Consider the following 17,068-nt stretch of genomic DNA (forward strand, 5'->3'; position numbering starts at 1 on the left):
GAGCTACACAGGAAACCCTGTCTCCAAAAACAAACACACAGAGAAACCGATAGATTAAAAAAATAGAAACTTAAAATACATAGTATTTTAATATTAATATTATTTAATATTACAATTAATATTATAATATTATAATTAATATTATTTAATATTTTAATAGAAACTTAAAATACATATTAGAAAGGTGAACTGCCTATAAATTAAATAATAACTTAAACATAAATAACTACATGGACTATGGTTCTTTGCTTTGGTGTGGACCTTTAGCTAAGGTAATTCATACTCATACTTTCTGTATGACTTCCAAGAATGTCTCCAATGTGTATGTTCAATCTTGGGGTTTATTTCTTACCAATCACAAAATCTGGCCAACAAATGACCCTTTCATGTTTGAGTTTCCTCCTTTTCTTCATCTTCTGGGATATTAATTTGAGGGCTATTAATCCTCTAATCAAAGCCACAGAGCAATCTTACAGCTGAATCTGTGGGCTCCCGCGGGGATCTTCAGCACCTCCTCGGACATTATTGGTTGATTATACCCTTTGCTTTAATTCACTCCTACTGATTGAGAGTCTTGAGTGCTCTAATGTGAGTTAATTTGAATTAATGTTTCGGAGTGCGCCCTAGGAGGCCACTGCCAACGGTGCTCTCAGGTGACTGTGTGTGCTAATATTGCTACTCAATAAAAAACCCATTTCCCCCTAGATGTTTTATTGCCGACTTTATCACCCAATTTGCTATGATCTTTTGTCTCTAATGTGCTGTCCTTTTGTTGGGAATTTTCATTAGATATATACTTACTCTGTAGCATCGATATCATTTAGAAGTTCCCTTGATTCTTTAAAACGAATTAATTTGCAGTGTGCTAATAGGCGTAGCAATGGCTTTCTTTTGTGCTTTTCTCCAACTTGTACATGCTGTTGGGACTCGATAGGATTGCTCCACATGCAGAGCAGTCATGTCAAAGGCATGTTTCAGAACATGTCAAACAGTTCACATGGCATCACTGCTCCTTAATGGATGCATTTTCAATCTTACTATGGGTAAAATAAGAAATAAATTATTTTTTGAGACAGGGTCTTGCCTGTTTTAGGAGGCGGGCAGGCTGGCTGGATGTCTCAGTTACTTTTCTGTTGCTGTGAGAAGATACTGTGACCAAGGCAATGGACAGAATGAAGAGTTTGATGGAGCTTAGGGCTCCAGATGGTGAGTCCATTTCACAGCAGGGCAGCGAGCACGGCAGCAGGCGTGGTACTGGTGTGACAACTGAGTGCCCTTATGTGGAAATAGGACACACACAGAGACACACACAGAGACACACACACACACACACACATACACACACTCACACAGACACATACACACACATACACACAGACACACACACAGACACACACACATACACACACTCACACAGACACACTCACACACATACACACACTCACACACACAGACACACACACTCACACACACAGACACACACACACACACACACACACACACACACATACACGGAGCACTAATTAGCAAGACAGTGGGCTTTTGAAACCGCAAAGTCCGCCCCCAGTGACATAACCTCCTTCAACAAGGCCACACTTCCTAATTCTTCCCAAACAGCTCCAACATCCAGGCTGAACTCAAATTCTCTATGTAGCTGAGTATAATCTTGAATTTCTGATTCTCCTGCCTCTGCCACTGAGTGCTGGATTATAAATATGGACTAACATACTCAATTTATGTGATGCTGATACCCAGTCTAGGGCTTTGTATATGTTAGGCAAGCACATGACCAGTTGAGCAACATCACCAACTGTAGGATGATTTTTTTTTAATTTAAGCATGATTTTTTATTGATACTTGGGAGATTTCACACCATGCACCCCAATCCTGCTCACTTCCCAGTCCCTCCACATCTGCCCCTCACCCCTGCAGTATGCCCCCCAAATTAACTAAAAACAAACAAAAACCAGTAAACCCACTTCAGTCCTCCACCTTTCCAACACCTCTTCATTCGTCCTAGAGGCATCAGGAGCTATGGTGTATCATGCACCCTTTTGTCCAATCTGCCCCACCTGAAAAATGTTCATTTCAATGAGTTGTTGGTCTGGCTCAAGGCCTCTGGTTTCTGGTACACCATCACTGGGCCCTCATCAAAAATCCTCTTGGATATCCTGTTGTTGCCCTGAGTCATGGGGATCCTGTGGCTTTCATTCTGCAAGACCAGTCCCTTCAAACACTCCAGCAGGTCAAAGATGGGGCAGCTGTTAGGGTGGGTCAACCCAAGGCCCAGGATGTGGGTCTGGGTGGTATTTGAACTGCTCAGTTCAGCCATTGGGATCACCCCCTCAGATGAGCGGCAGAGCCAGCTCTCCCTCTCCCATGACTGTGGTGTGGGATGGGCCATCTCTCCCAAGTGCTGGGGTCAGCTCCCCTATGGGGGTGTGCCAGCTCTCCTGCTACAGTGACCAGTGAGAGGCAGGGCCAGCTACCCTGCAGCCAGTGAGGGACAGGGCTGGCTCACCATTGTCCTTGGATTTCAACATGCATGGTTCTCATGACCCCCAGCGGTAACACGAGCCATGGATATCAGCCTAGACGCTGGCTGCTAGAGGGCCACAGACTGTGGGGTGTTTATCCATCAACCCCCACAGCTCCCCAGAGTTTTCCTGAGTTCGAGCAGCAGGAAATATTAGATAGAAAAATTTAGACTGTAGAGATAAATGGATAGAAAATAAAGGAGAGCCTCGAGAGGGGCTGGAACCTATTCCAATGGACCCTGACTGTCTCTGCGTCAGGGTATTTATAGAGACACCAAGGGGTGGAGCAAAAGCCCTCTCCCTAGCACAGCCAAGTGCAGACCATCTCGGACACCTGCATTCAGGCCCATGGTCCTAATCATCCTCTCTATGTGGACCTGCTGGGTATAGCCACGAGGAACCTGAAAACGGGCTCCCACAACAGATCCAGACATGGCCCATGGCAGCAGCCTGGTCCTGGTCCCATGTGTCTCCACAGGCCATGTGGATTGGCATGGCCCCCATGGTAGCAAGGCCCTCGAACACCAACATGGCTACAGGTGGTGGCCCAGACCCCTGGCATCAGCATTGCCTTCAATGGTATCAGGAATCACAGACATCAACACAGATTTTGGCTGCTGTAGGGCCATGAACCCAGACATGGCTCTCGGCAGCAGCCCTGAACTAGACGACACCAAGGCCCCAGTAGCAGTATGGCCCTTGGACACCAGTGTGGCCACAGGATGCAGCCTAGACCCTAGGCATCTGTGTAGCCTTTGGTGGCATCATGGGCTACAGAACATCACAGACCTTGATTGTGACAGGACCAGGGACCCAGACATGGTCCCATGCAGCAGCCTGGGCTCAGATGTCACCATGGTCCCAGGCAGTGCAGCCCACCTAGATAAGCATAGCCCCTACAGCGGATTGTCCCTTGGATACCTACATGGCCCCAGGTGGCATCCCAGATCCTTGGCATCAGCATGGCCTTTGATGGTATCAGGAGCTATGGACATCAACTCAGACCCACCTTGGCTGCTCTAGGGTCACAGACCCAGACATGGCCCCTTTACTCAGTTTAGGCTCAGATGTCACCATGGTGCCGGGTGGTAGCACAGGCCATCCAGATTAGCATAGCTCCAGTGGAAGCATGGCCCTCGTAGGCTAACATGGACTCAGGTGTTTGACCAGACCCTGGTCATCCCCATGGCCTTCAGTGGTTACTGAAGCCTTGGACATCAACACAGACCCTGGTGCCCAATATTAAGGCAACTCCACGTACTTAAAAGGGAGGTTTATTTTGTGGGGTATCTTACAAGTAAAGGGATAGGTTACAGGGTCCAGGAAAAGTGAAGTGCAGTCTAGTGGTGTTCTCTGGAGAACTCTGCTCAGTCTACCTCCAGCATCTAGGATCCAGGAACCAAGAGAGCTGGTCCATCCGGATCTTGAGTCTTCAGGGGTCCTCTCTCAGCTCCACCTTCTAGGCGTGACAGTTACAGAAGCCTCAATGGGGGTAGTACTTTCAGGTCAAAGCTGGAACAGCTACCCACTACAGACCCTGGCTGTTGAAGACCCAGCTATGGCTGTAGGCAGCAGCCCAGGCCCGGATGTCACCCTGGTTCCCAGTGGCAAGCAGGCCACCAACATCAGCTCATTCCTCACAGCCCTTACTTCTTCAGAACAGCCTCCTACCACAGCACACCAACCATTCTGCCTCTCTTTCTCTCTGATTTCACCACCATACACTTACTCATTATATTGACAACAGCCCAGCACCTTGTGGTGCTTGGCAGGCACATATGTGTTTCAGACAGGCTGGACCGTGGATGTCTTTCACTTACTTGAGAGCCTCATGGTATTGGGGGCCTGTGGATGCTTCAGGCAACCTGGACCATGAGGACCTAGAGCCTCTTAAATGTGTGTGAACATCATAATTACTTGAGAAATAGCCTTCAAAAATGTAGACTTTGCCCCTTGTCCCTGCCGAACTCTAATTTAGTAGGGATACACTCCCACTGAAAATATAATGTGTCCTTTATGAGAGCTTCCCAGATGATGAAAACCACCACCCTACAAGACAAAGTCAGAAAAAACTCCCTTCAAAGGAATACTTTGGCTTTGTCTCTAAGTCTGCTTTCACCTGTCACAGAGGTTCACATTCTGGCTTCTGAGAAGTCCTGACACTCACGTGACAAGGAGCCCTGGGTCTCCCACTGCTGCTAAGGACCAGGCTTTAACTCTCCAGCAGCTGCGCTGAATGATGGGAAGCCGCTGTGTACTATTTGGATGACAGGAGGGTACTTTAGTTCTTGTGCAGGCCTTGGGAGTTTTTGGCTTTTAATGCTGCTACAGTGATCATTGTGAGCTGGTCTGGGAATCAAAGGACATCAGTAAAGCTCTCTGTCTCTGTCTCTATGTGTGTGTGCGCGTGTGTGCATGCGCGTGCGTGCGTGCGTGTGTGTGTGTGTGTGTGTGTGTGTGTGTGTGTGTGTGCACGCACATGTGCTCATTTGTGGGCATGTGGAATCCAGAGGAGGATGCCGGACATCCTGTTCTACCACCCCCTGCCGTGTTTCCTTGAGGAAGTGTCTCTCATGGAACCTACAGCTGGGTTGGCGGCCAGCACATCCCACTGACCCCCCCACCCCTGCCCTCCACCATGTTGGGGTTAGAGGTGCAGAAGCGGTCAAGCCTGTTTTTTAGGTAGGTGCTGGGGATTTGAACTCAGATCCTCAGGCTGGCACAGCAAGCATTCTAGCTCATCTCCCCAGCCCCCACTGGTGTCTACAGAGCCTGTCACTCAAGGAAAGCAAGTGTGCAGCTGTTCCTGCGCTTCTGCCTTCTTTCTAGTTCTCATTTATTTTGCAAATATTTAGTAAAATCGAGTGGTTTAAGGTACGATAACGGCAAAAGCTTTTCTCTTGGGGTCTCAGGATTTAGGAAAGCCCCAATGTGAGCACCCCGGGGACAGGGAACCAGGAATGCTTCATCGTGTCTCTTCCTCCTGGGGCTTCTAGGAAGCTGGAAGCTGTGCATTGGTAAATAGAGACTAGCTGCTGGGACTTTCCCATGAGAGGTTTTTTTTTTCCTTTTGTGTGTGTGTGTGTGTGTGTGTGTGTGTGTGTGTGTGTGTGTGTGTGTGCTTCTGTGGGTATTTCAGCAAACCTCTCTTGTTTGAAGCTGTATTATTATTATTATTTTTTTAAATTGGTTGCTAGCAGTCTAGGACTGGGAAGGTGTGGCTAGACATCAGTCATCTTCTGAAATCAGCTTGTGCTTTAGGGGACAATGGTCTGCGCAGGCGTTCCTGTTCTCACTTTTTCCGTGTGAGACGGGGAATGCACTGATGCTCTGACTAGGATTCTGGGAGGCACATCTCAGGCGGCCATGTGAAAACCCAGTCATCAGACGTAGGATCCGCGAGAGGATTCTGAGCAATGGCTCTCCAGACTCTCCGGCACTCACAGTGCTGGAGCGGAAGTGAGGGACCTGCCACCGAGCTACATAATGAGCCCCTAAAGTCACCAATCTTGAGTGACAGCTATCACTCCCTGGTGGGAAGCAGTCACCCCCTGCCTTTTGACACTATATATTTATTTCTCTCTATGTGTGTCTATTTACTCATGCATGTATGCTGTATGTTTGTATGTGTACACATGCGTGTGCATTCATGTGGAGGTCAGAGGTCCACTTCAGGTGTCATTCTCAGGAGCTGTTTACTTGGTTTTTGAGATAGGGTTTCTCACTGAGTCTATGGACTTGCCAAATAAGGCTGGCTGGCCAATGAGTTCCAGAGACCAACGTGCCCTCAACTTCCAATGCTGGGATTATAGTCATGTGCCGCCACAGCTGTTTATTATTGTTTTTATTTTTTTGGTTTTTCAAGACAAGGTTTCTCTGTGTAGTTTTGGTGCCTGTCCTGAATCTTGCTCTGTAGACCCAGGCTGTTCTCGAACTCACAGAGATCTACCTGGCTCTGCCTCCCGAGTGCTGGGATTAAAGGTGTGTGTCACCAACACCTGGCTTATTATTATGATTTTATGTAGGTGTTGGGGACCAATCAGATTCTTGCACTGGTGTGGTAAGCACTTGGCCAACTGAGCTGCGTTTCCAGCCTGCTGGCTATATTTAGTCTACGAAGCTCCAGGTGATTAAGGATTTAGTACTTGTAATGCGGGTCTGGAAGCATGGTCTCCTGTAGTGGGTGTGTGTTTGAGTGTGGTGAGGACCTTAGGCCAAGGGCTCTGGCAGGGGCTCACTCTCCAGCTGGGGTAGTGTTTCACTTGTACTGTAGCTTGGCCACCTTGCTCCTCCTTGGTGTTAAGAGCAGCCTCCTGCCCAGAGTGTCAATAACGTGAAACAAGTAACTTTCTTCTTCTGGTTTTCCTTTTTCTTTTTTTTCACACTGAACAGCCTGTTCCTTGAGAAAGTCATTTGTAGACACTAAGAGAGAACATCAGGGACACATTCAGAAATTACAAGCAAGTCCACTACTTGTTGATTTTTAAGGTATGGGTCTTAGAGCCTAATGAAAATGCCTTGCTTCTTGGACTGGTTGTATCGTGTACTGGGAATGCTATTGTCTAAACTCAGAGATCCAGAGTACCACAAAAGGCACATGGAAACCCGGGCAATGTTAACACTCATCTGGTATGTGACCTGCTTCTACAACGCAGATGTTAGTGTGTCTTCTGACCACCATCCCACCTCGCCCTCCATCTCCCACCTCCCAATATTCCTTCATGGCAAGGTTCCCCTCACACTGTCCACTCAGATTCTTCCTCTCCAGCTAAGTGTGGGAACACAGCCTGTAATCCCAGAACTTGGGGAGCTGAGAAAGGAGGATCAATATTATGAGGAAGCCTGAGCTGAATAGTGGGACCTCATCATTTGTGTGTGTGTGTGTGTGTGTGTGTGTGTGTGTGTGTGTGTGTGTGTACCTCCTACACACACAAACACAGATTGATGTATTGTCCCATCTTAGCCGATTTCTTGTTATTTGTCACTTGATAAGAAGTCACGGTTGCTTTTTTGAAAAAAATGATGGCGGCCATCGCCACCCACCTTGCAGCTCCAAGGAGTCTGAGAGACCCATGGAGGCCCTGAAGGGAAATGCCACAGCAGGAAACGGATCTGCAGAGCCCACAGTAGCTCTGGAACAACTAAGAAGAAAAAAAAAGGCAAGCCTTCTGGGAAGATGCTTTTGAAAAGTGGACTCAGAAAACTGGAAGGAAAGACTGAAGGAAGGGCACACATGGAGAATGACAAATCTCCCTCAGTCACCGTGACTCAGTCAGCATGCTGCAAGCACAAAGGTCATGCCCGATGAGCCCGGGGCTGCCAGCACCAACAACAGAGAGATGAGATGTACGGAGGCCTGGAGCTCCCTCAGAAACCTGTCATTACTGAGTAGGGCTGTTTGTCCTGCTGGGCAGTGGTGCTGTCTGCAGCCTATGAGCTCAACATTTGTGCCTTGCCTGGTGAACCCCAGGGTGGCTGACAGTGGGGACAGGGTGGTGTGCAGCTCTGTGGCCGGTGGCCATGCCCGCTGCTGGAGGCTGTGGAACCTCCAAGAGGGAAGGAGCCTTGTAGCTCAGGATGGCAGTTGCTGCTCCTGAGGCCTACCTGGATTGAAGAGTGGGACCAGGCCAGAAAAGGAGAGGGTCATGTGATGGGAATGGGGAGAAGGGCCGAGAAGCAGGACTTATTGGGCATCTTTGGCCCTGTACTGCTGTCAGGATGTAGAGGGCCCTAGAAGGCATTTCGATTTGTGCACAATATTCATGACATTAATTTGGTGTCGTCCATTAAAAAATAAATAAAGAAAAGATTGACCCATTGCCAACTTGCCGTTGATGGGAAATGAAAATAAGTAAATGTGACTATACATTATTCTCCTGAGTGTTTCTCTGTATTAAAACTAACCGGGTTGGGGATTTAGCTCAGTGATAGAGTGCTTGCCTAGCAAGCGCAAGGACCTGGGTTTGATCCTCAGCTAAAAAAACAAAAACAAAAACAAAAAAACTAACCAAGTTTTCTATATTATCATTGGGAATATAACCAAATGATTGGCTTGTGTTGAGAAGGATTTTTTTTTTTTTTTTTTTTTGTTATGGCAGATGGTAAACTGGCCCTCGAGTGTTTGGTGGTAGCTGATAAGCTGATTAATTCTCAGTGGGACATTGTGTCCTAATTAAAGAATTATTTCTATTGGCGGGGAAAGCAGTGTGTTGCTATACATGATAATCCTAGAATAATGAAACTAGAAATTTGCTCATTTCTCCATCAGATGCTCTCAGTAGTAGAAGGGATTGCTCACAAACAACGAAATTTTAGAGTTCTGTGGCTGCTTTATCCTGAAGATGTCTTAGTTCAGGAGCTCTGACATCAGCAAACATCGGGGTCCCTGGGGATCAGGACAGCAGCTCTAGGGTGAGGCCTGAGAAGCACATTCCCAGTGAGAGACCAAGAATCAGAGAGGCCAGAGCATGACAACAGCATCCAGTCTTTATAGTCAGCAATGACAGAGTCAGTCCTTGATTCAGAGTGTTTAAGTAGCTGGGATACAGTGACACACGGCCAGGGCTCCTGTCTCCAGGAACCCGACTTTAGTGCAGTTGGCAGATGTGTGTGTGAGGTTATGGAGAACCTAGTCAAAAGGCTGAATTTTAAAGGGGCTTTCGAGGAAATGGGGTTTGTTTTTATTCTGCCAACTCCCTTTCCTCTTATATGCACTAAAACTCACAAAACGAGACTAGGCACACCATGCCATGTTCTGCAGGTTACGATGGAAAGAAAAACAAGAGGACACTTTGCCATAGAGCGGTGGCCAGGCAAGACCTCATGGGGGAGGTGGGCCTCTTGACAAGGGCTTGGTCTGAGAGCCTAGAAGGCATTGGGTGTGTTCAAACTCAGCAGAAAGGAGTCCAGTCTTGAAGCAGCAAATGGCAGCAGCGGGGACAGAGAAGGCAACAGAAGAATCAGACTCACTCTTGAAATCAGTCATCTAACCAAAAAGTTCATGAAATGCTGGTTTCATCAAGGTTAAGCCTCAAACCCCGGCACAAATGGCTGAGGTGCCTATTTAACATATCAAGGCTGACCTGGCCACCAGATTCTCCCAGCATCCTTCAGTCTCTACTTGTTATAGGGTATGGCTGGCATACCCCACCTCATACACTAAACTTTTCCAGACCAGGGACTGGGCTGCCCTTCCCTGAGATACTCTTCCCTGTATAATCCAGACATTTTGGTTACCCAACCTTTTAGTACCTTTGCTCTCCTGGCTACTGCACCTGGCCTTCTCTCTGCCCCCTCTCTCCCCGTCTGCCCCCCAGCTCAGTCTGGTCATGTTTCCTCTGGGATCTCCCAGATGTCTCTGCCTCTGGCTATGCTCGCCCACATATCTATAATAAACTTTCTGCACCATACCTAGGAGCAGTCATGTCCTCTCTTTCCCCTTTCTTTCCTCTTCATTCATCCAACCTCCAGTTTTTATTCATCCCTTTGTATTAAGTCTATTAAAAATTGGTGTCATAAAATACTCAAAGCTGGATAATTTATAAAGATGATCATTTCTCAATTTAACTGACAGTTTTAGCAGCTGAAAATCCAGGCAGGGTGGCCCAGGCTCCTTGGCTTGTCACCCCATGGTGGATAGAGTCACTTGGAGTGTGTGAGAGGAAGAGATCTCACGGTGAGCCAGAAGACCAGGAGACTGTAGTCCCACGAGAGCCGTGGGGATCCCTTCTGAGGACAATGTCCCACATGACTTAAAAACTTTCCACTCCTACCTCAAAACTGTCCCAACACTTTGTTTGTTTGTTTTGTTTTTTGAGATAGGGTTTCTCTGTGTAACAGCTCTGGCTGTCCTGGAACCCACTTTGTAGATGAGTCAGGCTTCAAACCCATGAAGAGCCAACTGCCTCTGCCTCCTAAGAGCTGGGATTAAAGACATGTGCCACCCAGCTCCAATACTTTTTAAAGAAAGATTTAGTTATCTATGTATTTTATGTATATGAGTGTTCTATCTGTATGTACACTTGTATGCTGGAAGAGGGCATCGGATCCCATTGTAGATGGTTGTGAGCCACCATGTGGTTGCTGGGAACTGAACTCAGGGCCTCTGGAAGAGTAGTCAGTGCTCTTAACTGCTGAGCCATCTCTCCAACTCCCAACACTTCTTAAGATCACCACATTGGGGACCTGACTTCCAATACAGGGAACTGTGGGGACATCCCGTGTCTAAACCACAGCATCTTTGATGACTAAGATACAAACTTACATCATGAAACTTTTAGTCCCACAACCACCTCAGAGGCTGGGACTCTTGGAAACCCACTTGGTAAATCTTGATCTAGTGGGATGTTCCTTTTAAGGGATTCGGATGACAGAGATGAATAACAAGGACCTGGGTTTGTAGGACTAGGTTTTGGAATGTGCTCTGATGTCTTGCTAGTATGTACCTGGGGCTCATGTACTCCCTGCTCCTTGGGGGCCCCTAGGGCACTATGAACAATGACTACTGACCCCCCACCCCAATCTCTTTGTGGCTTTGAGTAAGCTAGGCTAGAGAGGAAACCCTGGAAGAGACACATAAAAACACATTCATCAGATGCTTCCATGGAGATTATCTGTAGCTTGCAAATGAATTCTTCACAGACAAGTAATTAAAATAAATTCTGTCTGGGAGTATGGAACTCTAAATCCTAAGAATGTTGTTGAAGTTGAGAAACGTATGAAGCCTAAGTTCTCTGGTAATGTACTGTGTGGGAAAATGTTGTAACACAGACTTTTATTGTCACGAAGCTCATGGCTGACTTGAATATAAGCAGTCACTCATGGCTGTGACATTTATCTATTTCCTCTGTGGGTATGGCAGGCTTTCTTTTTCCCCATTCCCTTCCTCTTTTTGGGGGTGGTCGTGGTTGGCTTACGGTATCATGCAGCCAAGGCTGGCCTCAAGCTTATTGTGTAGCTAAGAATAACCTTGAACACCCGATCTTCCTGCTTCCACTTCACCTGTACTGGGGGCACACCCGGTGATATCTGAGGAGTTTTTTTGGAGGCATAAAAATAATATAAAATCAAAAAGTAAAACTCTTGGGTTAACATCCAAGTTAGTTAGTGTTTTATCAGCTAGAGTTACTTTAAATGGGTATTTTCTGGCCTCATTTGCTTCAACTCCAGGGGCTGGGTAGGTGGGTGGGGAAGACACAGGGGTATTTGTTAATGATTTAAACTGAAAGCAGCTGTATTTGAGTCTGCACCTTGGGAATGTTGTCAACTGAATCTCATTCAGAGTGTGGTCGGGACCTGAGGGGGCCAAGGGTAGCCTACACAGGTGACCTGAATCAGTATGGCTCTCAGGCCTGAGTTCTTCCTTGTCATTTTGATTAGCTTGAGAAGTGCCGGCAAGTTAAGTGAAAACCACCCAAGAGGGTCCTCTGAACAGGAAAGGTCTGACCAGAACAAGGCCAGCACCACTGTAGAGGGGAGAAAGAAGAAAGGCTGACACAGAGGCATCCCTCTCTCTCCTTCTTGTTCACCATGACGCACACTGCCCTGTCCTTCCCACCACCATGGCTGGAGACATCTGTGAGCCAGAGCACATCAAGTTGATCAGAGAGCGCTGGGTTCAGTGACACCCTGTCTCAAAAAATAAGGTGAATGGCCAGGCAGTGGTGGCGCACACCTCTAATTCCAGCACTCAGGAGGCACAGGCAGGTGGGTCTCTGTGAGTTCAAGGTCAGCCTGGTCTACAGAGTGAGTTCCAGGACAGCCAGGGCTACATAGAGAAACCCTGTCTTGAAAAAGAAAAGAAAAAAAGGTGAAGAATGATAAGGAAGATGTTCAAAGTGAACTTCATTCCTCCACAAGCACACATATGTGCGCGCGCACACGTAGATGGACCCTGAGGAGCAATATCTGGACCCTATCCTCTGACCTCCACAAGTACACACAATATACATGGACAAAAACAAGATTTAGGATGGAGGTGGAAAAAATATTGGGCAGTGTGTGTGTGTGTGTTTGTGTGTTACTCTAGTTAAAGAACATAAAGAACAAACAAAAAGATAATAGAGATGGGTCATGTGATTTCTTGGTCCCATTACTTACAGTTTTCCACTTTCTTTTTTCTAAATGTCTCTTGCACCCCCACCCACCATCCCCTCTTAGCTCTGATCTCACTACCTCACACTCAGGCTGCTGGGCTCTCCTGCCCTTCATTTTCCTTTCTATACGTGTATATATTTTTAATTTTCTTAGAAATTAAAATAAATTGTATCATCACTCCTTCCCTTTCCTCCCCTCCCCCACACCTTCCATGTCTCTTCTTCTAGCTCATTTTCTTCCTCTCAGATGCATGGGTTCTTTTTCTTTGTTATTATTGCATATATGTATAAACGCATAGACACGTAACTATATAACCTGCCGAGTCCATTTAGTGTTGCTTCCATGTGTTTGATTTCAGGGCTGTCCATTTGATATTAGATAATGAATTAGCGGGTTCATCCTTGGTGAGGACTAAGTCTCCCTCTTTCAGCAGGTGTTATTTGCCTGTAGTTCTTTGTCTAGGGGCGTAGTTCCCTATTCAACATTAGCTATTGGTGCTGTCATTGTTCACGTCCTGTTTGGGCAGCCATATTGTTGAAGTATCATGGGTAAAACTTCCTATCATTTCTAGAAGACACAATCTCACAACAGACTTCCTGGTCTTCTGGCTTTCAGTCTTCTGCCCCCTCTTCCGAGGTGTCTCCGGAGCCTGAGACACAAGAGTTATGTTTCAGGTCTATCCATTGGTTCTGGGGTTCGAGTCCATAGTCTGTTCTATATTTTGACCAGTTGTAGTGTTTTGTAAAGGTCTCCATCTGTTGCAAAGAGTGACAGCTACACTTATCTGTGGGTATCAGGATAAGTATTAAGAATGCAGCCCGGCTGGTGGTGGCGGTGCACAACTTTAATCCCAGTACTCGGGAGGCAGAGGCAGGCGGATCTCTGTGAGTTCGAGGCCAGCCTGGGCTACCAAGTGAGTTCCAGGAAAGGTGCAAAGCTACACAGAGAAACCCTGTCTCAGAAAAAAAAGAATGCAGTGAGGTGGGGCTGGAGAGATGGCTCAGAGGTTAAGAGCACTGCCAGAGGTCCTGAGTTCAATTCCCAGATCTGGTGCCCTCTTCTGGCGTGCATAGAAGAACACTGCATACATACATACATACATACATACATACATACATACATACATACATAAATGAAAAAGAATGCAATGAGGAAGTATTTGGCAGACATGCATGCAGATAGAAGAACACTATACAAATAAATAAATAAATAAAAGACTGCAATGAGGAAGTATTCTGCTTTAGTAAAGTGCTCCTAGAAAGTTCTCCTCTAAGACCCACGACCTCACTAGCACTGGGTACTTGGGTATCTTTCCCGTATCAGGCATGATTTCCTTCTGTTGAGTGAGCCTTGAGTCCAATTACCACCAGGACACAGATGCCACTCTCTCACCTTTAGGGATATCTTGCCATGCTGGTCATTGTTGTGGTTCACAGGTATCACAGCTGGATAGGACTATTGGTTGCTTTCTTCCTTGGCAGCTTGGGTAGTACCTTCTCGTACCTTCTGGTGCTCTGAAAGCTAGTCCTTGGCGGGGATAGACTTTCAGGTCAGACCTATCTCTATTAGTCCACGTCACATGTCTGAAGTACATGATATCTTTAACAGTACTTACCTTCCACCTCTGGGAGCAACCCAGGCAGTAGCAGTAGCCTGTATTGTTTTTGGGGATCTCTTTGAGTCCCTGATACATAACTCAAACGGGTTTTCTTTATGTTTAGTACTGAGGTTTTTGTTTGATAGTCAGTGGCTCTTGTGGATAGCATTGTTGACCCAAATAGCATAACTTCATTTACGCACACACACACACACACACACACACACACACACACACACACTGTGGCCTTTTCAAACACCCTTAGTGTGATTATTTTCCTTCTCCCCTCCTCTCCTTTGGTATTGCCCTCCAGTATTGCCCTTGCTCCCCTTCCTAGGTAAGTAACCCTTTATCCCACTGGCAGTCTGCTGTTTTTGATTTCCTTTTAATAATTACAACTTGAAACCAGACAAGTATTCTTTTTTTAAAATTTATTTTATTTTATAATTTAATTTTTACATATCAGCCATGGATTCCCCTGTCCTCCCCACCCTTCCCCCCAGCCCATCCCCCATTCTCATCTCTTCCAGGGCCAAGACTCCCCTGGGGATTCAGCTCAACCTGGTAGATTCAGTCCAGGCAGGTCTAGTCCCCTCCTCCCAGGCTGAGTGAAGTCAAGACAAGTATTCTTAAAAGCTCATTTTAGACTCCCCCCGCCCTCCCTTAAGCCTTTTCTGGGGACTCTTTGGGCCCTGGGGGGGGGGGGGGGGGGGGGGGGAATTCAGCTTCCTGCTTTGCTTTGAAGGCTCCTACATTTATTCTCTCTGCTCTATCCCAAGCAGTCCTCTCTCTATTTTCTGTCTTTTCCTACTGTTTTTGTACAACTGTCTTTGCTTTCCTAACACTTTGTGTCCAAATCTTACTCCATCTTTCAAAATCTTGCTTAGGAGTGTGCTTGTTGAAATCTTTGTAAGTTTTTCTTCCTTGGCAAATTGCAGAAGCATTGATCTGTTTCAGTCAGCCATTAGGCTCATGAAAGCTTGTGATTTTTCTGGCAGCTAAATGATACTATTCCATGCTTTTAATATTTTATATGCCTGCCTCCTTCCCTTAACTAAATCACAGTGTTTCTGGTGAGGCTTGTCTTTACTGACACCCAAATGCCTTGTGGATGGAGAGAGACCATCAATGAGATGTTTGATAAAAACATCCTAACCAAACTTCCTCTAGTCTCTTTTGTTCTAAAAAATGTGAAGACAGAATCTTTCTTTAGATACTTTTCTCCTTGATTTTATTTTTGACTTCTCTATGTTGTTGTTTATCCTGACAATCTGGACTTTTTTTTAATAGCCAGATCAATGATCAATATTTGTGTGAATATCACCCCAAAGCAAGCCTTTGGAAATTCACTTATTAGAGAAGATCATCAAAGTGTTGAGTGTTGGATTTTTTTTTTTTTCTTTAGTTAGGGTTTCTCTGTGTAGCCCTGGCTGTCCTGAAACTGTCTCTGTAGACAAGCCTGGCTTGGAACTCACAGAGATCCACCTGCTTCTACCTCCTGAGGGCTGGGATTAGAGGTGTGCATCACCACCTCCCAGCTTGAGTGTTGGATTTTTTTTAAGTGTAGTAAACTCCAATTAGGCAGTTCTCAGTGGTGGGGCTTCTGTGTTAATGCCCTGTTAATGTCCTGCTAGGCATGAGCTCCTGTCGGGAGCTGCTGTTTCTTATGTCCCCTGTGTCCCTAACAGTCTCTGGAACAAGGTGGGTGCTTACCACAAGTCAGATGAAGATGAGCAGAGCGGGAGTGTAGGCATGAAGAGAGACAAACACTCAGCTCAGCTGTTTAATGTATTGAATATGTATCCTGAGTGAAATATTTTTTTTGTTCTAAGTAAGCAAAGCACAATAAATAGCACCTGTAATTTCACAACTCAGTATTTCCGAAATCTGCCTCTCTGACTCAACTCATGCACGTGTTGAACTTCTGGAGTTTACACATGGGAAACTGCTCCGGTTCTGGTTTTGTTTTTGTTTTTTGGTTTTTCGAGACGGGATTTCTCTGTAGCTTTGGAGCCTGTCCTGGACTAGCTCTGTAGATCAGGCTGGCCTCGAACTCACAGAGATCCACCTGCCTCCGCCTTCCGAGTACTGCCACCACCGCCCGGCCCCCCGGTTCTGGTTGTATGGAGGTTTCATGCTTTCGTATTTTTGTCTCTGTTCCTGTGACAGATCATGCTCTACTAGCTACGGGTGTGTCCTTGTCACACTTAGCTTCTGCTTCCTTCATTTACCTTGAAACACTCAAGACTGGCCCTTTCTGGGTGGCAGCTGGTGACAGAGTCCCAGCAAGTGGGGAGGGGGAGAGCACCGGATGTGATCAGAGAACCTTGGGTGTTTGGATGGAGGGAGCTGATACAGGAAGCTGCCTTTGATGTCAGGGGAAGATGAGTCCTTTGATGGTTAGGGGAACAGGGAAGGCCCAGCCCTTTGTCCCCTCTTATGAGATGTAGGGAAGTTGGGAGGGAACACTGTTATAGAGTGGCAGACTTGTGAACAGCTCTCTGATCTCTTCAGATACCCTGAAGTCAATACCTGGTCTCAGCCTTCCTTCCTCATGGTTCTGCTCATTCAGTTGCTGGCTCAGCCTGAGTTACAGGCTCATGTAGGACATCCTCAGAATGTCAAGGGGCTTCCTTCCCCAATCCTTTACCCTCAGCATTCCTGACTCATTCCATAATGACTTCAAAGAGATCTTACGTACCTTTCCACTTCTAGGCTGATTCTCCCAGGATTTGGGGGTGGGGTGAGTGAGGTGTGTTGCTTGTCTAACACCACTTCTTACACATCCGGTTTTGAGCAATCTGGGTCAAAACTGTTCACAGAACAATAAATGAATGGG

The 17,068-nt window shown here is 46.5% G+C and overlaps 1 protein-coding gene and 1 non-coding gene across 2 annotated transcripts in view; one reads left to right on the forward strand and one right to left on the reverse strand.

Annotated features, from left to right (window-relative positions):
* Slco5a1 (solute carrier organic anion transporter family member 5A1) overlaps window positions 1-17,068 on the forward strand; it is a 157,994-nt gene that overhangs the window by 17,808 nt on the left and 123,118 nt on the right. The gene's annotated exons all lie outside the window — the stretch shown is intronic.
* Window positions 5,842-5,945, reverse strand: LOC118579043. The gene has a single exon (XR_004944410.1). It is a non-coding gene; the product is annotated as a small nucleolar RNA U13 (small nucleolar RNA).

Source organism: Onychomys torridus, chromosome 2 (genome assembly GCF_903995425.1).
Source record: "Onychomys torridus chromosome 2, mOncTor1.1, whole genome shotgun sequence".
NCBI lineage: Eukaryota > Metazoa > Chordata > Mammalia > Rodentia > Cricetidae > Onychomys > Onychomys torridus.